Source organism: Halichoerus grypus, chromosome 6 (assembly GCF_964656455.1).
Source record: "Halichoerus grypus chromosome 6, mHalGry1.hap1.1, whole genome shotgun sequence".
In the NCBI taxonomy this organism is placed as follows: domain Eukaryota; kingdom Metazoa; phylum Chordata; class Mammalia; order Carnivora; family Phocidae; genus Halichoerus; species Halichoerus grypus.
Window position 1 is genome coordinate 143,147,050 of NC_135717.1, and position 21,129 is coordinate 143,168,178.

The window sequence follows — 21,129 nt, forward strand, 5'->3', positions numbered from 1 at the left end:
GGGGGAGGGTCAGAGGGAGAAGCAGACTCCCTGCCGAGCAGGGAGCCTGATGCGGAACTCGAACCAGGGACTCCAGGATCATGACCTGAGCCGAAGGCAGTCGCTTAACCAACTGAGCCACCCAGGCACCCTGGATTTATGTTTAAATATATGGTATTCCTATATGCCATCTGTTTTATATATGGGAATTAATAGTACGTCTAAAAATTATATTTGCTAAAATAACATTTATTGATGTTTGGTGTTTTATTTTCCTCTATTAGAGCCTTTTATAAGAATAAAAGTGTATAAATTAAATGCTTCCTTATGACCAGAAAAACTTGTGACAAATTAACTCCTAAAGTGGCCCCAATTTCCTATTGTTTATAATCAAAATTCAAATTGAGCCCTTCATTAAACAAAACAATGTGATGCTACTTTAACAGGTTTTTTTGAACATATAATTTTTTTCCATTTATGAGAACTCAGTATACAAATCAGCAAAGCAAAATAAAATAAAAATAGATGGTATACTGTCTTCCCATATATTGGCAGTGTTCCTCAAGATTTTATTTGGTTTTCTGAGCTTTTATTGCACTTTGCAGTTCATATAAATGTGGCCTCTTTTATTGTGGTGTCAAGAACTTTATATAAATCTAACTCTTTAACCACCGAGCATGTGAGAGAGATCTGAGTGAGCAGAAGCCATTCTAAATTGAGCACACACCTCAACTGACAAATAGGCCAAGCTGAAGTGGTTTAGAGATTACATCATGTGCCACATACCTGCTTTGTTGCAATAAATAAACCCCAGACTGAAATATGGCTGGCTATACATTGAGATGAGGATGAAATAAAGGGAATGAAATACTTTCTGAGGTCATGACATTGCATTTTAATTCTTCAATTTCACTGTAATTAACAAGCCCAGGAACAAATCTTTCTGCTGATTCAGGTTTAAGTTCTTTTCTGGTGACAAGTGAAGTGCACCAAGAAGCTAGAATTTGACATTCCCTCCATGGCTTCTTAGAACAATGCATGTTGGAATAAAGCCAAGAATAGTGGAGTTTAAAAACCAATTAAAAAACAAAAAACAGTGACTGAATCCATCAAGAAATGATTCCACTTTTGAGTCACTAGCTGAGCTTGGCTCTTCTATTACCTTTGCACAATTTTCAGCACCGAGCTGCTGCTGTTATTCTTTAATGCAACTCTGTGTATAAATTAAAGATGCTGGCTCCCTCGAGGCAGATATCCTGAATTCATCTTTACTGAGAGAGAAAAAAAATGTTACACCTACTTAATCCAGAAGATTGAAGGCCCCACACAGGACTCAGTTCTTAGTGTCATCTGGGGTGGAGTCATCCTGACAGCCGGCATACATTTTCCTCATGGAGCATGGGACGTCTTCAGAGCACCCAGTGGTCAATCTATGGATGAGCTCACCCTGGACTGCTTCCATCTGAGATTCCTTTGGTCTCCAGGAAGGAGCCTCGCCCTCTTCACTCGCACAGTACCATCCCTGCTGAACCCGAGGTTGCTCCTCTGGTGGTTTCCATTTGCTGGAACCTTTGATGCACGAATTGGTGCTCATACAGAGGTGGAAAGGGGACACAGTTGGCTGCCGCGATCACAGCAGGTGGTGAGGTAGGAGTAATTGGTGCCTTGAATCTACTCCACCCTTTGTTTCTGTATAGAACCTGTGTCAGTTGGATCTGTGTGTCCTAATCCTCATTCTTGAGATCTCAACCGTGTCAAAATGTCGTTTGGCACAAGTTCAGACTCTCCTTGCATTTCAGATGTCCCACCATTATCATCTATCACTGAGACCCTTCACGTTTCCTTTTGATTCCTCTGGCCCAGAAGAAGGCTAAAAGATCTGCTGGGATCTCTTTTCCCCAGCGGAAGCTCTCTGCCTCAGTCAAGATTAATTCTTAAACCCTAAGCAAAATGATGGCCAACAATTGCCCGCCTATTTCAGAACGTGGTTCTCCTTTCTCTGGAATTTTTGTTTATGCTATTTCCTTACTCTCTGATATCATTAAAAATATGTGTTTTGTAGTTCTTACCTTTTTTGGTTTTGCTGTGAATGTGTTGGCTTGCCATGACCTACTATATCCTGCCTGAAAGCAGACCTATTAAATTTAGCATGCTGACATGTTTCATCCACCTCATTAATGTCTCTGTTCTATACAGCAAAAGAGAAACCTATCACAATGTAGTCTTTTTGGTGAGGGGACAGAAGTGAGTATAAAGTTGTGCTTTATAGAATTTGGAAACAAAGCATAATCATTTTCATTGGTATATATTTGAAGATACTACAAAAAGACACAAAACTGTTTTAAAAAATCAAAAGTGCACAGAAAAAACCAAAGTTTGAAAGTTGTCCAGTTAAGATGACCTATCTTTTTTAACATGGTGACAAATTCCTAAAGTTTAAATATATTTATTATTTACTAATATATTTTATTTTATTAATATTTACTTTATGAATAAAATGTTTAGGAACTCACTTTCCGCCCTCATTTATGTCCTTTTAAACTTTGAGCAGCAGGGCTCAAAGGAAAAGATTGACGTGTGTTAACTGTTTTCACATATCTCCCATCTAGCCACTTCATATACACACACCACCCACACATATATACACAAATGGCACTTAGGTGTATGTGAATTTTGTCAGCCTACTCTAGTCTGTTGGACCCTTTAAGGGCACAGATCAGTACATCTATTGTTCTGTGATTTTTTAAATGACATTTTTTATTTTGGAATAATTTTAGATTTACAAAAAAGTTCCAAAAATAGAATTCCCATATACCTATCACCCAGTTTCCTCTAGTGTTAACATCTTACAGTCCCATGGTGCATTTGTCAAAATCAAGAAGCCAACATTGGTACATTACTATTAACTCCAGGCTTTATTCATATTTTAACAGTTTTCCACGAATGTCTTTTTTCTGTTGTATGAGCAAATCCAGGATACCACATTGTATTTAGGGTTTTGTGATTTTGTTTTAATTGATGTTTTATAAAGTTCCACATTTAAGAATTCAGTGTCCTATTTGTCCTTCTATTTAATTATGTAATTTTCTTTTTTTTTTTTTTTTTTAAGATTTTATTTATTCATGAGAGACAGAGAGAGAGAGAGAGAGAGAGAGAGAGAGGCAGAGGGAGAAGCAGGCTCCCAAGGAGCAGGGAGCCCGATGCGGGACTCGATCCCAGGACCCTGAGATCATGACCTGAGCTGAAGGCAGACGCTTAACCATCTGAGCCACCCAGGCGCCCTAATTATGTAATTTTCATTTGAGAATTGTTTCTGAGTGCCAAAGTGCCATGTTTTTCACACTCCAAACTCCTAGGCAGGCCTCTGAAGACAACTTGTCCTTTATTTATGACACTATATATTAAACTAACTGAAAATATTCAAAATAATGCTTACTTTGTGCAGAGTCCATGAACTCCAACCAGAACACATAAAAGTCAAATTTGAGCAATAAATTTTGATTTTCAAATTCCATTTAAGACATTTTCTGAATAGATTCTCATGGAAAATATTTTAAAATATTGTTTTATAAAAAACTGTTTCCTATAGGATCTGAAAGTTCTTTAAGTAGATTTTTAGTAAAATGTCTGAACAATTTAAATACTATTTCAGATAGTCAGAATGACAAATCTTTTTTAATTATTTTATTACAGTGATTTATCACTCAAGTTTCTGTACTCTGAACATTATTTTTTTTCACTTCAACTAAATAACTGGCATTTTTCTGTTCTGTTCTTTTCCTCGTTGTATATATACTCTGAAGCACTTTCAAATTTAAAAAAAGGTCTTTTATTTAGGGGCCATTAGAGAATGTGCATAAGCCATTATATTCAGTGAAATAAGCATTGTGTGATTGAAGATTAAATAAGGGAACGGATTATGGTTCCATTAAAGGCATCATGATATTCCTGGAAAAGCTATGAAAATACGCTTTTCCATTAAGGAAAAACACTTATCAATGGTGCCGGTCTGGGTAGAGATTGCCTACTATAGCAGACATTTCTTAGGACGTGCATGAGGAGGGCATTAGGCTTGCACATAGTGTAACTATCTGCCAGGTAGGACTTCAACTTCTGAAAGTTAAATTTGTAACTCCTATCAACTACAGATGACTGCAGAGCTTGACACCGTTCAAGGGTACAGCCATGATTCTCATTAAAGGTCTGGACCTAGAGATCCATTTGGAAAAGTTTGGAATTAAGATGATTTAGCCTAAAGGGAAAATTGCTTAAGTATGGGTCACACACTTGTGGTTTGAAGTCTTATTTTGTTTGGCCCAGACAGTGGGTTTTATTTGTTTTTAATATTTGAGTTAATTGTTGAACTTTCAAATAGTGGGAAATTACACTATAAAAATTTGAATTGCCCTCATTTCTACATGTCAATAATATGCTAGAGATGAGAAGCAGGCCCTTTTTCAATGGGGCATGCCCTCTCTGGCTGAACGCAATCCCCACCACACATGATGGTTTCCTTGCCCTGCAACTACCAGTTACCATCACAGCTTACAATGAAGTTTTCCTATGATAAAAAGGATCTGTTTCCACAGTGTTATTCAAAGTAGAAAAAGGAACTGAGTTTGAGAAGGCAGTGTTCCTCTTTCAGTGAGGTTTCTAATTGGCCCCAAGGATATTAGACCTCATGACCCTGAGGTGGCAGAATATTCATCTGAGGATAGTATCCACTCCCCTGACTTTCAAATTGGAATTAAGATCGGAGTCCAAACAGAGTGATTTTTACCTTTAAATTTTTTTTAAAATTTATTTTATTATGTTAATCACCATACATTACATCATTAGTTTTTGATGTAGTGTTCTATGATTCATCGTTTGCGTATAACACCCAGTGCTCCATGCAGTATGTGCCCTCTTTAATACCCATCACCAGGCTAACCCATCCCCCCACCCCCTCCCCTCTAGAACCCTGTTTGTTTCTCAGAAACCCACCAGTTTCCCCCCCCTTCATTTCTCCCTTCCTATCTTCTTTTTTTTTTTTTTTTAACATATAATATATTATTTGTTTCAGAGGTACAGGTCTGTGATTCAACAGTCTTACACAATTCACAGCGCTCACCATAGCACATACCCTCCCCAGTGTCTATCACCCAGCCACCCCATCCCTCCCACCCCCCACCATTCTAGCAACCCTAAGTTTGTTTCCTGAGATTAAGAATTCCTCATATCAGTGAGATCATATGATACTTGTCTTTCTCTGATTGACTTATTTCGCTCAGCATAATATCCTCCAGTTCCATCCACGTTGTTGCAAATGGCAAGATTTCATTCCTTTTGATGGCTGCATAATATTCCATTGTGTATATATACCACATCTTCTTTATCCATTCATCTGTTGATGGACATCTTGGCTCTTTCCATAGTTTGGCTATTGTGGACATTGCTGCTATAAACATCAGGGTGCATGTACCCCTTTGGTTCCCTACATTTGTATCTTTGGGGTAAATACCCAGTAGTGCAATTGCTCGGTCATATGGTAGCTCTATTTTCAACTTTTTGAGGAACCTCCATACTGTTTTCCAGAGTGGCTGCAGCAGCTTGCATTCCCACCAACAGTGTAGGAGGGTTCCCCTCTCTCTGCATCCCTGTCAACATCTATCGTTTCCTGACTTGTTAATTTTAGCCATTCTGACTGGTGTGAGATGGTATCTCATTGAGGTTTTGATTTGGATTTCCCTGATGCCGAGCAATGTTGAGCACTTTTTCATGTGTCTGTTGGCCATTTGGATGTCTTCTTTGGAAAAATGTCTGTTCATGTCTTCTGCCCATTTCTTGATTGGATTATTTGTTCTTTGGGTGTTGAGTTTGATAAGTTCTTTATAGATTTTGGATACTAGCCCTTTATCTGATATGTCATTGCAAATATCTTCTCCCATTCTGTCAGTTGTCTTTTGGTTTTGTTGCTGTGCAAAAGCCTTTTATCTTGATGAAGTCCCAATAGTTCATTTTTGCCCTTGCTTCCCTTGCCTTAGGCAATGTTTCTAGGAAGAAGTTGCTGCAGCTGAGGTTGAAGAGGTTGCTGCCTGTGTTCTCCTTTAGGATTTTGATGGACTCCTGTCTCAGATTTAGGTCTTTCGACCATTTTGAGTCTATTTTTGTGTGTGGTGTAAGGAAATGGTCCAGTTTCATTCTTCTGCATGTGGCTGTCCAATTTTCCCAACACCATTTGTTGAAGAGACTGTCTTTTTTCCATTGGACATTCTTTCCTGCTTTGTCGAAGATGAGTTGACCATAGAGTTGAGGGTCCATTTCTGGGCTCTCTATTCTGTTCCATTGATCTATGTGTCTGTTTTTGTGCCAGTACCATACTGTCTTGATGATGACAGCTTTGTAATAGAGCTTGAAGTCCGGAATTGTGATGCCGCCAGCTTTGCTTTTCTTTTTCAACATTCCTCTGGCTATGCGGGGTCTTTTCTGGTTCCATACAAATTTGAGGATTATTTGTTCCATTTCTTTGAAAAAAGTGGATGGTATTTTGATAGGGATTGCATTAAATGTGTAGATTGCTCTAGGTAGCATTGACATCTTCACAATATTTGTTCTTCCAATCCATGAGCATGGAACGTTTTTCCATTTCTTTGTGTCTTCCTCAATTTCTTTCATGAGTATTTTATAGTTTTCTGAGTACAGATTCTTTGCATCTTTGGTTAGATTTATTCCTAGGTATCTTACGGTTTTGGGTGCAATTGTAAATGGGATCGACTCCTTAATTTCTCTTTCTTCTGTCTTGTTGTCGGTGTATAGGAATGCCACTGATTTCTGTGCAGTGATTTTATATCCTGCCACTTTACTGAATTCCTGTATGAGTTCTAGCAGTTTTGGGGTGGAGTCTTTTGGGTTTTCCACATAAAGTATCATATCATCTGTAAGGAGTGGGAGTTTGACTTCTTTGCCGACTCAGATGCCTTTTATTTCTTTTTGTTGTCTGATTGCTGTGGCTAGGACTTCTAATACTATGTTGAATAGCAGTGGTGTTAGTGGACATCCCTGCTGTGTTCCTGACCTTAGGGGGAAAGCTCTCAGTTTTTCCCCATTGAGAATGATATTCGCTGTGGGTTTTTCATAGATGGCTTTTATGATATTGAGGTATGTACCCTCTATCCTTATACTCTGAAGAGTTTTGATCAAGAAAGGATGCTGTACTTTGTCAAATGCTTTTTCTGCCTCTATTGAGAGGATCATATGGTTCTTGTTCTTTCTTTTGTTAATGTATTGAATCACATTGATTGATTTGCGGATGTTGAACCAACCTTGCAGCCCAGGGAAAAATCCCACTTGGTCGTGGTGAATAATCCTCTTAATGTACTGTTGGATCCTATTGGCTAGTATTTTGGTGAGAATTTTTGCATCCGTGTTCATCAAGGATATTGGTCTGTAATTCTCCTTTTTGATGGGGTCTTTATCTGGTTTTGGGATCAAGGTAATGGTGGCCTCATAAAACGAGTTTGGAAGTTTTCTTTCCATTTCTATTTTTTGGAGCAGTTTCAGAAGAATAGGTATTAATTCTTCTTTAAATGTTTGGTAGAATTCCCGTGGGAAGCCATCTGGCCCTGGGCTCTTGTTTGTTGGGAGATTTTTGATTAGGGCTTCAATTTCCTTAGTGGTTATAGGTCTGTTCAGGTTTTCTATTTCTTCCTGGTTCAGTTTTGGTAGTTGATACATCTCTAGGAATGCATCCATTTCTTCCAGAGTATCTAATTTGCTGGCATAGAGTTGCTCATAGTATGTTCTTATAATTGTTTGTATTTCTTTGGTGTTGGTTGTGATCTCTCCTCTTTCATTCATGATTTTATTTATTTGGGTCATTTCTCTTTTCTTTTTGATCAGTCTGGCCAGGGGTTTATCAATCTTGTTAATTCTTTCAAAGAACCAGCTCCTAGTTTTGTTGATCTGTTCTACTGTTCTTTTGGTTTGTATTTCATTGATCTCTGCTCTGCTCTTTATTATTTCTCTTCTCCTGCTGGGTTTAGGCTTTATTTGCTGTTCTTTCTCCAGCTCCTTTAGGTGTAGGGTTAGGTTGTGTATTTGAGACCTGTCTTGTTTCTTGAGAAAGGCTTGTATTGCTATATACTTTCCTCCTAGGACTGCCTTTGCTGCATCCCAAAGATTTTGAACAGTTGTGTTTTCATTTTCATTTGTTTCCATGAATTTTTAAAATTCTTCTTTAATTTCCTGGTTGACCCATTCATTCTTTAGTAGGATGCTCTTTAGCCTCCATGTTCTTGAGTTCTTTCTAACTTCCCTCTTGTGATTGAGCTCTAGTTTCAAAGCATTGTGGTCTGAAAATATGTGGGGAATGATCCCAGTCTTTTGGTACCAGTTGAGACCTGATTTGTGACCTAGGATGTGATCTATTCTGGAGAATGTTCCATGGGCACTAGAGAAGAATGTGTATTCTGTTGCTTTGGGATGGAATGTTCTGAATATATCTGTGAAGTCCATTTGGTCCAGTGTGTCATTTAAAGTCTTTATTTCCTTGTTGATCTTTTGCTTAGATACCTGTCCATTTCAGTGAGGGGGTGTTAAAGTCCCCCACTATTATTGTATTGTTGTTGATGTGTTTCTTTGCTTTTGTTATTAATTGGCTTATATATTTGGCTGCTCCCATGTTAGGGGCATAGATATTTACAGTTGTTAGATCTTCTTGTTGGATAGACCCTTTAAGTAGGATATAGTGCTCTTCCTCATCTCTTATTATAGTCTTTGGTTTAAAATACAATTTGTCTGATATAAGGATTGCCACCCCAGCTTTCTTTTGGTGTCCATTAGCATGGTAAATGGTTTTCCACCCCCTCACTTTCAATCTGGAGGTGTCTTTAGGTCTAAGATGAGTCTCTTGCAGACAGCATATCAATGGGTCTTGTTTTTTTTATCCAATCATATAGCTTGTGTCTTTTGATTGGGGCATTTAGCCCATTTACATTCAGGGTAACTATTGAAAGATATGAATTTAGTGCCATTGTATTGCCTGTATGGTGACTATTACTGTATATTGTCTGTGTTCCTTCCTGGTCTCTGTTACTTTTAGGCTCTCTCTTTGCTTAGAGGAACCCTTTCAATATTTCTGGTAGAGCTGGTTTCATGTTTGCAAATTCCTTTAGTTTTTGTTTGTCCTGGAAGCTTTTTATGTCTCCTTCTATTTTCAATGACAGCCTAGCTGGATATAGTATTCTTGGCTGCATATTTTTCTCATTCAGTGCTCTAAATATATCATGCCAGTCCTTTCTGGCCTGCCAGGTCTCTGCAGATAGGTCTGTTGCCAATCTAATGTTTCTACCATTGTAGGTTACAGACCCCTTGTCCCAAGCTGCTTTCAGGATTTTCTCTTTGTCTCTGAGACTCATAAGTTTTACTATTAGGTGTCAGGGTGTTGACCTATTTTTATTGATTTTGACGGGGGTTCTCTGTGCCTCCTGGATTTTGATGCCTGTTTCCTTCCCCAAATTAGGGAAGTTCTCTGCTATGATTTGCTGCAATATACATTCTGCCCCCTCTCTCTTTCTTCTTCTTCTGGGATCCCAATTATTCTAATACTGTTTCGTCTTATGGCATCACTTATCTCTCAAATTCTGCCCTCATGATCCAGTAGTTGTTTATCTCTCTTTTTCTCAGCTTCTTTATTTTCCATCATTTGGTCTTCTATATCACTAATTCTCTCTTCTGCCTCATTTATCCTAGCAGTTAGGGCCTCCATTTTTTATTGCACCTCATTAATAGCCTTTTTGATTTCTACTTGGTTAGATTTTAGTTCTTTTATTTCTCCAGAGAGGGTTTCTCTAATATCTTCCATGCTTTTTTCAAGCCCAGCTAGTATCTTTAAAATCGTCATTCTGAACTCTAGTTCTGACATATTACTAATGTTTATATTGATTAGGTCCCTGGCAGTCAGTACTGCCTGTTGTTCTTTTTTTTGAGATGATTTTTTCCGTCTTGTCATTTTGTCCAGAGGACAATAGATGAATGAGAGAACAAAATGCTAACAGGGTAACAACGACCCCAGAAAAATATACACTAAACAACTCAGAAGAGACCTGAAACCAGGGGAAAAGAAAGGAAAAGAAAGAAAAAAGAAAAAGATAAAAAAAAAACCAGAATATGATCAAATATGACCAGGCTGGTGCCTAGATCAGTGCCACACACTAGATTTCGGGCATATTTTGGTCTGTTAGAAGAAAGTGCCTCCCAAAATTTTAAAGAAAGAAAAACTTACATATGTACAAAAATAAGGGTAAATACGATGAAGGGATGGAATATGACTGTAAAGATGAAAATTATAGAAGATTTTATAAAAGGAATTGATAAGAAGTTGGTTGAAAAAAGAAAGAAGAGGAATTAAAAAAAAGGGGGAGAGAATGTGATCAGGCAGGAGACTAGAACAAAGCCATACACTAGAGATTTAGGGTATATTTTGGTCTATTAGAAGAAACTGTATCCCAAAATTTTAAAGAGAGAACAAACTATCTATATACCAAAAATAAGGTTAACTACAATGAAGAGATAGAATATGACTCTAAAAATGAAAAAAAAAAGATTTTAAAAAAAGGGACTGATAAGGTGTTGGTTGAAAAAGGGAAAAAGAAAAATTTTAAAAAAATAGAAAAAGAAAAAAACAAAATTAAAAAAATTTGAAACTTTGAAAGACTAAAGAATTATGGGAAAAAAGCCATGAATTCTATGTGCAGTATTCCCCTAGCGCTGGAGTTCTGCCATTCTCATTGATCGGTAAACTTGGTCTTGGCTGGCTGTTCTTGCGGATCTTCTCGGGGAGGGGCCTGTTGCCATGGTTCCCAAATGTCTTTGCCGGAGGAGGAATTGCCCCGCCCTTGCCTGGTCCGGGCTAAGTAATCTGCTCGGGTTTGCTCTCGGGAGCTTTTGTTCCCTGCAAGCTCTCCGTGCAGGTTTGGAGGCCTAGAGTGATAATGGCGGCCTCCAATCTCCGTCCCGCAGGAGCCGAGAACTCAGGGCCCCACTCCTCAGTGCACCCCCAGAGAAAAGCAGTCAGTCACTCCCGTCTCCCTGGTCTCCGGCCACACTCCGTGCTCACCTGGCCTGTGACCGAACGTTTCTATCTCTGGCACACGACCCCGTGTGGAGTCTCCAAACCCAGCAGATCCCTGCAGTGTGCTTCCGCGCCGCTCCTCCTGGGGGAGGAAGGGGAATCTCCCCGGATCTGCCGCTTGTTGGGTCCCTGCTGGAAGAGCAGTGGCCTGACTGCCGCAGATCACAGTTTATGTCAACCCCGAGCTGAGAGCCCGCTCCTCGGCTCCGTCTCGGCAGCCGGCTTCCCCGCTCCGATACCTGGGAGCTCTGCCGCACTCAGGCACCCCCGGTCTTTCTCTGACCCCAAGGGTCCTGAGACCACACTGTCCCATTGAGGGTTCCACCCCCCACTTAGCCACTGGAGCGATGACTCTCAGCAGAGCCGACTTCTAAAAGTTCTGATTTTGTGCTCCACTGCTCTATCACTTGCCGGTAGCGGCTGACAGAGGCTCCCTCCCCTGCCGCCTATCTTCCGGAATATCACCTCGGATTCACTTCTCCGCACGTCCTACCTTCCAGAAAGTGGCCACTTTTCTGTTCAGAGAGTTGCTGCTATTCTTTTCTTCGATCTCCTGTTGAGTTCATAGGTGTTCAGAATGGTTTGATCCCTATCCAGCTGAATTCTTGGGACCAGATGAAATTTAAGTCTCTTACTCCTCCACCATCTTGCTCCTCCTCCCCTTTAAATTTCTTTTACCTTATCTCTTGCAGTAATAGCTTAGTGATTTTTAAGCCCAGACTCTACAGCTAGACTGCATCAGTTCCAATCCCCACTCTGTTACTTATAATTATGTGTTCTCAGTCAAGTTACTTAACTCTTCTATGCCTCAGTTTCCTCAACTGTAAAAGGTAGATAAAGATACGTCCTGCCCATAGAGTTGTGACAACTCCATGAGTCGATGTATGGGAAACACTGAAAACAGGGCCTGATACATACAATGCACCACAGGAGTGTTAGCTATTGTAGTTGTTTTTCATTTTCTGATTGTGCTAATGTATAATTTATTTTATGTTGGTCACATAATCTCCTAATTTCTAAGTGATTGAGAAAAAGAAACTCATCATGGTGTCTGGCCTTCACACACACTTTGTGCCTCCATGGGTTTGCACCAGCTCCAGGGTATTTGCATATTAAAGGAGGTAAATAACTACAGTGAATAGAATACATTCAGAAATGGCAGGGACCTTAGAGATCATCTAGTCCAGGAGCTGGCACAACTTTTTCTCTCAGGGAACAGATTGTAAATATTTTGGCTATTGCCATATGGTTTCCATGGCAACTATGCGACCCCCCCCCCCCCCCGCTGTTGCAGCACCAAAGCAGCCATAGATGATATGGAATGAATGGGTGTGGCTATATTCCAATAACACTTTTTTTATAGACACTGAAATTTGAATTGTGTATAATTTTTACATATGAAATATTATACTTCTTTTGATTTTTTTTCAACCATTTTTTAAAAATGTAAAAAACTTTCTTAGCTCACAGGCCGTAAAAAACAGGTGGGTGACTGAACTTGGCTGACCCCTGGTCTAGTCCAAAGCTTGCAAATCCCAGTGCTTTCACCTGGGAATTCCACTTGGGGATTTTTTGTTGAAAAGTAAAGCTACCTGAGCCGGACTCCAAACCCACTAAGTAAAAATCTCTGGGTGATGGGCAATGGAATCTTTGCTGTGAACATGCTTGAGGAACCACACTTTGACAAACTACTGAAGGCCTTCATATGATTATGGAGACTTCATGCCTTTCTTCAGAGATCTAGAAATAATTTATAAAGGTCGAGTATTACAAGTACCACATTGCAAAAGTGAATGGGATCACTTGTGCCATAAATTACTTAAATTTATTCTTTACATTCTTTTATCTTTATTATTAATGTCTTGTGTCAACAAAGGTCATCATTTTTTTTTACTATGTTGTAAGGATGTGGTAGCACCTTGAAATTACCCTAAAATAACTGCAAATTAGAGAAATCTCATTTCGTGTTTTGTCAACATAAGAACATGTACATATTTTTTGACACATTCTTTGTGGTGACAAAAAAAATAAAGTAAAATAAAAAACAAATGGTCTGGTGAATAAGTTCTGGTGCACACTTACTTGAAATATTATGCCTGTACTGCCCTGAAGGAGAGAGGTTCATCACATACCAATAACAAACAAAGTAGAGTAATATATACAATATGATTCAATTTTCGTTAAAAAAGGAAATACACTGATGACATTGGTTACCTCAGGCAGATAAGACTGGAGGGGGAAGTGGAGGATGAAAGACTAACTTCTTCTTGAAACATATCTTTATTGTTTGACTTTTTATAGGAATAGTTTTAAAATAGAAATATTTTAAGGTGTAAATTGGAAACAAAATTTCCAATAACCTTCATAGTCTATTTGGGACAAGAATCCGGATTTCCCTGATAAGAAAAAGAGGTCTGCTTCTGAGACTCACCAACTCTGGCAAAGTGGAGAAAATTTAATTTATAATGTGAATCTGCCTGCAAAATCACACAGTTATCATCTTTTTTCCCCAATTCAAGTCAGCGGTTCAAGGGAATCTTTGAAGTGGAATTCCATTATATAAATCTCATTTAAAGTCAGGTAGAACCCTGACTTTGAATAAGCCTTACTAAACAAGTCAGAAAGAGGCAATCCATTCTGCTTTTCTGGTCTTTATTTTCAATACACAGAGTATAATTTTAATAGGCAGCCTAATGGTTTGCTTCATTACCGAAAGTTTCTTAGACAAGTAATCCATCTAAATAGTTACTAATTACATAGCTTCCCTTAGACTTCCACTTTGCACTAGTGTTTTTTCAGCATCTGATTTTGTAAGAATTGTGGAGAGTACCATTACCAAATGCTTATCTAAATTATTCTGTTTCATTTGGGCACAACTGTCATTTCTGTGTAATTACATCTGAGCATTAGGTAACTGATGCTTTCTTAAGTAAAGAGAGAAAAATAGATGAATCTAATAGATCTATGAAGTGGTTCAAAATTAAATATGCTCAAGTTCAAAGTGAAAATTTCAAGACTAAAAGGGAAACTTCTTTCTCTAATTGCAATTTATCCATTTGTTCACACATCTGTTGTTTACTATGTCAAGACCTGCGCTAGTAAGTGTACACATGCTATTACCCAAAGAAGGCAGTTCATCTTTTTCCTCCTTAGAGAAAGGAAGCTCCAGGAAATTGGGTAACATGCAGTCACACACTGGTAAATGCACAAGCAGAGATTTAATGCAGTTCTATGTGTATATTTAGCAAACATTCTTGTAGCACAGCGCCTGTCACTATTCTAAGTATTCTCTGAATATTCATATATCGAATCTTCATAACTCCAGGAGTACGAATATTTGTCCATACCATTTACAGATGAGTACATTCAGACAGAGGAAAGTTACACAAATGACAGCTGGAATTGAAACCCATGCAGGCGGACTCCGGACTTTTTTTTGAACCATCCCACTAGATGGCCTTTTCTGTCCTAAAGGCATTGTTGCCCACTGCAGTGGTCTGCTTTGGAAGTCAGACTAACACATCAGGACAGAAATAGAGTGGGCTGGGTGCTGAAGTCAACAGCAGTGGCTATAGAACTCTGTCATATTAAGTGACTGAAAACCCAACCCATTGCCTTTGGGGGAAAAAGGAGGAGAATTTCTTGAGTCATGCTATGGACTGTGTTGTTCGTATGTTAAACCCTAACCCCCAGTTGGACTATATGTGGAGAAAGGGCCAGTGAGATAATTAAGGTTAAATAAGCTCATAAAGGTGGGGCCCTGACACAATAGGATTAGTGCCTTATAATAACAACCTGACTGCCCCCCCACCCCCACCTTTCCCTCTCTTCCTGGGGACCCGCAAAAGGGAGGCTCTGTGAGCAGGGTGATAGCTGCCTGCAAGTCAAGAGAAGAGTCCTCAGAATGAAACTGGCCTCACTGGAACCTTGATCTTGGACTTCCAGCCTCCATTAGCATGAGAAATAAATTCCTGTTGCTTAAGCTCCCCAGTGTATGGTATTTGTTATGGCAGCCTGAGCAGACTAAAATACATTATGGCTCTGAAAAGTCCTGGGGTTAATCTAATTAGGCATAGACAGATTCTGGGACTTAAATAATATTAGGCTCTCAATCCCTCCCTTCCTCTCCTGCTCTCCTTTTTACCCATTCTTGTTTTTGTTTTCCTCCTAATTGACCATATTCTCAGGTCAGCATCCTCTAAGTGCTCCCACCCCCACAGGCTGATGTAGTGATTCTCAGTCACCAGCTGATCTTAGTCAAGGCTAGTGCATGATTCTAGTGAAATCCCAGGGGGAAGAAGGCTTCTCTACCCCCACAAAAGGGAACAATTGAGACTTACTGGACTAGCTTGGATCAGGTCCCTGAACCAATCACTATGGATTGGTTACTATGGCCCAGGTTACTTCTTTTCCCCTGGAGCAGGCAGCCTGGGGCCAGCCACCTTTGAGCTATCGGCTGGGAGTGGAGCGCAGTGTCTTCCGGGAAGAAAATTGAGATGGCTGCACCAGAAGGGAGAAGTCCACTGTAGTGGACTGACTTACATGAGTAAGTCCACTACAGTGTTACCAGCCTTCTGCTAGGCCACTAATGCTCAATGAGGCTGTGCACTGAAAGGACTTGGGAGCTTATTAAAAACTACAGGTGCCAGAGGCTTAACCCTCAGAGATCCTGATTACATACTTTTCTCAGAAGCCTTTCCAGGTTGCAGAGACCAGGGGCTCTACTCAGAGGTACTTTTCTTTTTTATTTGATAGCTTAATGAGATACAGTCTTTTCGGGTATAAGTTATTAGAAACCAATGAGAGTGTGACATCGTGATTAAATATATATTTGGTCTTCATCCCTGTTTCTGGCACAGAGCTCCTAAACCCTTGGAATTTCCTAAGTGATAAGAGTGCTAATGGTGTCTCAATATTTCTAACAAACACCTTTCAACCTCACCTGAGTTTATGTTAATGATGTAATTTCTGGAAAGCATCTAAGGGTGGGGAGTGGGCTGTGGTGGCTAGTTGCCAGGGTAACCAACCAAGAGGATTAGAACTTTCAGTCCTACCCCCTGACCTCCTGGGAGAGGAAAGGGGCTGGAGGTTGAATCAGTCATCAATAGCCAGTGATGTAATCAATTATGCCTATGTAAAGAAGCCTCCATAAAAACCCAGGAGTAGGTTTGGGGGGCTTCAGGTTGGTGAACATGTGGAGATTTGGAAGAGTAACACCTGGATTGGGCATGGAAAGTCCATGCCCATCGCCCATTCCTTGCCCTTTGCATCTCTTTCATCTGGCTGTTCCTGAATGATATACTTTTATAATAAACTGGTAATCTAGTAAGTAAAATGTTTTTCTGAGTTCTGTGAGCCAGCTTTAGCAAATTACTCCAGCCTAAGGAGGGGAACCTCTAATTTATAGCTAGTGGGTCAGAAGCACGGGTGACAATCTAGGCTTGCAACTGGCATCTAACTGGGGCGGGGTCATCATGTGAGACAGCCCATACCTATGGGATCTGACACTATCTCAGACGGATAGGATCAGAATTGAGTTGAGTTGTAAGATCCCGCCTCCCTGATACTGGAGAATGGCTTGTTGGTGGTGTGGACCCCACATACACATATTGGAATTGGTGACCAGAACTTTTAGAGACTCCTAACTTAGCCATTTTTTAAAAGTCTGTGTGAAACACTCCTACTAAAATGCAGCTGTGTACCAAAAATGGCATTCCTTTCCTTAAGAACTAGTAAGTGAAAGAAATAAAATTGTCCTTTGAGAAGCATTGTAAGATGCAATCAATGGATTAGAGTATAAATATGCAAAGCAAACTAGAAGAACCAGAAAGATGCTTAACACCAGCAGGACAACATAACATGAATTCTTACTATTTAATTTTTTTTTTTACTTATCATGTATACATGGTGCTGATAATGTAAACTTCCAACAGGAAAAATAACTAGTGTATTTTTTCATCCACATGCAACCCTCTCCAAGTATTGATCATTGCTAAATTTGCTAATTTTAGGACTGCATTGATATATTTATTTCTGGGGTTTATTTTGGTTTTGTTTTTGTTTTGCCTGTGTGAGAAATAAGCATGGAAACAAAACCTAAGTGAAGGCACAGAGTAAAAAGGAAAAAAATACAGAGAGCATGGAAAGACTGTGAAAGCTCATTCTTCAGAACTGATGAATTTCCTAAATGAAGAAGCAGCATGGACATTCAAAGAAAAAGGAACAAAGTGAATCTCATTTCCGATAGCAGTTGCTCAGGCTGCAGGAGAGACTAAACTTCTATGAATATGCATATTAACATAAGTGAGAAATCTTGCTCTGAAACTGTTGGGGGGAAGAAATGGAAATGATCATTTAAGTAGCAGTGGGAAAATAGTTATGATATTCTCTTAACTGTATGCAACAGAAAATAATTCTGGCCTTATACTTAAAGAGAAATGGAGTTTGTTGAAAGAATAAAGCTTAGCTCATAAAAGCACCAGAAAACTAGGCTTAGAATGTATTGCAGAAACAAGGTGAGACCAGAACCCAAATCATGCTGCAAGCCAGTGTGATGACATTCTGCTGTCACCATAAGAATCTGGACCTTGCTGTTTGCTCCCTCAGCCCTAGACACTGAGTGTCATGCCATATGCATTCCGTGGCTGGTTTCACACATACTCGGTGTAAACAGTGATTTCCCAAACAGCAACTGCCCCATATAAGGAAATCTAACTGTAACCAAATTGTTTGTATTTAACTTCTCTGAAGAATGTGCAATTTATCAATACCTAATAAAAATGAAGATGCTTATATCACGCAGTAATTCAAGTAATTCGGAGTATATGCCTTGGTGAAACTCAGTATGCACAAGATCTGCATATCCAAGCATATCCATTGAAAAATAATTGTCCTCTTCAGTTCTTTATCAGTGGCTTACATGGAGATTTGAAAGAATGCTTACAAAATGTCAAATAGTCAAAGCCAGGATAGAGAAAAAATAATTTCTAAAAAAGTCCATCTGAATCAGAAGGATCCCAAATATTTGTGAAAGTCTGAAACACTATGGTAAACTGACAAAATGAAGTATAACAAAGGTACATTTTTTCTTTACTTTTTTTTAAGATTTTATTTATTTGACACAGAGAGATAGCGAGAGAGAGCACAAGCAGGGGGAGTGGCAGGCAGAGGGAGAGGGAGAAGCAGGCTCCCCACTGAGCAGGGATCCGGATGTGGGGCTCAATCCCAGGACCCTGGGATCATGACCTGAGTTGAAGGCAGACGTTTAACCGACTGAGCCACCCAGGTGCCCGTTTCTTTACTTTTTAATAGCCAACTGTATACATACAGGACGAGGAAGACCTGACTTGCGGAGGAATTTCCTGTGAAAATAACTTGATGGGTTGGAGTTGACCACAGACCTACCATGAATGTTGTATGACTGCCAAATTATCTCTGCTCTCAGGTTACATCTGGGCCTCATGCTCAGTTCGGAGGAGGGACATCAACAAACCAGAAAACCTGCAGACGAGGATCAAAATGATCAGTATGCTACGTTATATGAAAAATAGTTGGAGGAAACAGTAACATTTAGGCTGAAAATAGAGACTAAAGGAAGACATAACCATCTTCTAATATTATGTAGAAGAGAGAAGAAATCCCACAGAATTTCAGCTAAACATGATCTGTATTCCTCCAGCAGATAAAACATGAACACATGGATAGAAATTATATGAATATGTATTTTCTTCTAGAAGAAGAATGAACTTTCTAACATCTATAGATTTCCAACAGGCAGTTTAATAAGCTAGTGAGTTCCTTACTCCTGGAAGTAATCAAGCAGAAACTCGATGGCTTATTATTCTATTGGCTGAAAGATTTTAAATATTTTAAATTTTCTTAATACTCTTCTGCATTCAGAGTTTCTCTTGTTAAGATTAAGAAAATAGGTCTGCAAAACAAAGAAAAAAGAATACTAATAGCTTGGAGAACATACTATATTCAAGATTCTTTACTGATCTTAGAGGCCATGGATATAATTACAAAATAATCTTATTTTTGTCTTCTCCCTCCTTTTAATCCTGCTCAGTGAGGCTATTCCCTTCCCTGTTTGGATGACGTCCTGGGCCAGCCTATGACTTCACAAGTTATATTTAGATAATAGTCCTACAATTACTTCAAATCACAAACATGATCTAATTTATAATTTAAAACATCCATTATTATGTTATGATCAAAAGTTAGAACTTGATTTAAAGTGAAAACACTCCTGCCTTCATGTCCTCATGGGCCTGAGCCTGCCTTTGGTTGGCTGCTTGCACTGCAAGAAGGGCTCAGGCAAGGCAAGAGAGGGGGCAGAAGAAAAATTTCCCCCAGCGGGCATGTTAAGATGGTTGCATGTGCTCAAGAGGTTGTTGGGGTGGGAGTTGATGCCGACTTGTTCTTGTATAGGAACCTTTTGATCTCTGGGGACTCCTTCCTGGAACCCTCCAAGTAAGATTCCCAGGTCACGGGCTGGGCCTCTGCCCTGGCTGGACTCCACTGTCCTCCCTTGGTTGCTGCCCCAGCTGGTATAGTCCGTGTGCCTACCACCTTGTTTCCTTGGTAGACCATGTACTTGAGGGAGATCCCTTTAAAAACAACCCCAGGTTGGCATCACAATCATAGTTTCCACGTTTCGTTTGGGGGTCAATAACACCTTTCACTTGCTATAGAACAAGGCAGGTGCAATTACTTCCTAGGGGCCTGTTTGCTCTGTTGTCATCAGATGTTTTCACTTCCTCAGGCATGAGGTAATTCACAGTCCATGGAGCCCAGGAATACCTATCATGCTCTCCAAGTGGTTCCACTGAAACCCCTCTCATGTGACCTACCACTGGGAAGCAGCACCACCATACCCCTCCCCACCTGAGAGGTAAGAGTGCAGCTCTCACCTAAAAAAAAGTCTCCTGACAAATCTGTCCTAAATCTCAACTTGTCTGGTCCTTTTCCATCTAAATGCACTCTGAATGAAGGGCCCCTGGGTAAAGGACTCATAATCTCAATGGACTTGAGTGTTTTCTTTGTAAATCTGCATTGTGAGCATCTGTTATATCTGATATCTATCATATCTTGGTGCCTTGGTCAAAAATTCTGATTAAACATCCCTATTATACTCACTTAGTCCCCTCAACAAAACTGTTTGATAGGTGTCAATATCCACATTCTATAGATAGGAAAATTGAGGCGCAGAGAGAGGAAATAATTTGTCCAAACCATAATCAGACAGCTTGTAAATTGTGAGAAATGATACGAGTCCGGAATCTGTTATTCACATGTACACCATACTACATTTAGAATAGCTGCTTTCATTGTATAGAATAATCAACCTACATGTGTAATTTTCCTTGTGGGAGCAGGGGAGGAGAGTTGTTATTGCTGAATAGCTGGAACCAAACATAAATTTCCAATCATTATATTTTAGTCAATGGCTACTTAAAAGCTCTTCTTAGGGGGAGCCCGGCTGGCTCAGCTGGTGGAACGTGTGACTCTTGATCTCAGGGTTGTGAGTCTGAGCCCAACGTTGGGTGCAGCGATTACTTACGATATTAAAAACAACAACAACAACAAACCTCTTCTTTGTAGACTAATACACCATGATGTATTAGCTGCATGTGCATGTTAGTCAGCTAATTTATCTGTTCTGTGACAAGTAAAGGATAACAGTAAACATTTACTGGGCACTTACTAGGAGCCAGGCACTGTCCTAAGTGTTTTACCTAGATTCTTTTTTTTTCCTCAAAACACCACAAAGTTAGTATTTTTCCCACTTTACAGATGAAGAAAGAGAAACCCACGAGAAACACGGCAAAAAACACTGAAGACAGACGACCAGACTTTTTGTTCCTGTTCTACCATTTACTAGAGCTTGCTGGTCCAGGTCTGTAACTCCTTACCGCCATATTTCTCCTGATCTATCACATGTGAAGAGTAACATCTATCCTGTTTCCTTTGCAGGATCCATGTGGGATCAAATGAGACAATGTGTGGGTAAGAAGTTTTCAAACTCATGAACTACT

At 39.6% G+C, this 21,129-nt stretch overlaps 1 protein-coding gene across 1 annotated transcript in view; it reads left to right on the forward strand.

Moving 5' to 3' along the window:
* Positions 1–19,978, forward strand: part of METTL25 (methyltransferase like 25) — a 151,666-nt gene extending 131,688 nt beyond the window's left edge. The window contains exon 15 of the mRNA XM_078076373.1: positions 19,857–19,978. The gene's annotated coding sequence lies outside the window, so the exon portion shown is untranslated. The remainder of the gene's footprint in view (positions 1–19,856) is intronic.
* The last annotated feature ends 1,151 nt before the right edge of the window (positions 19,979–21,129 follow it).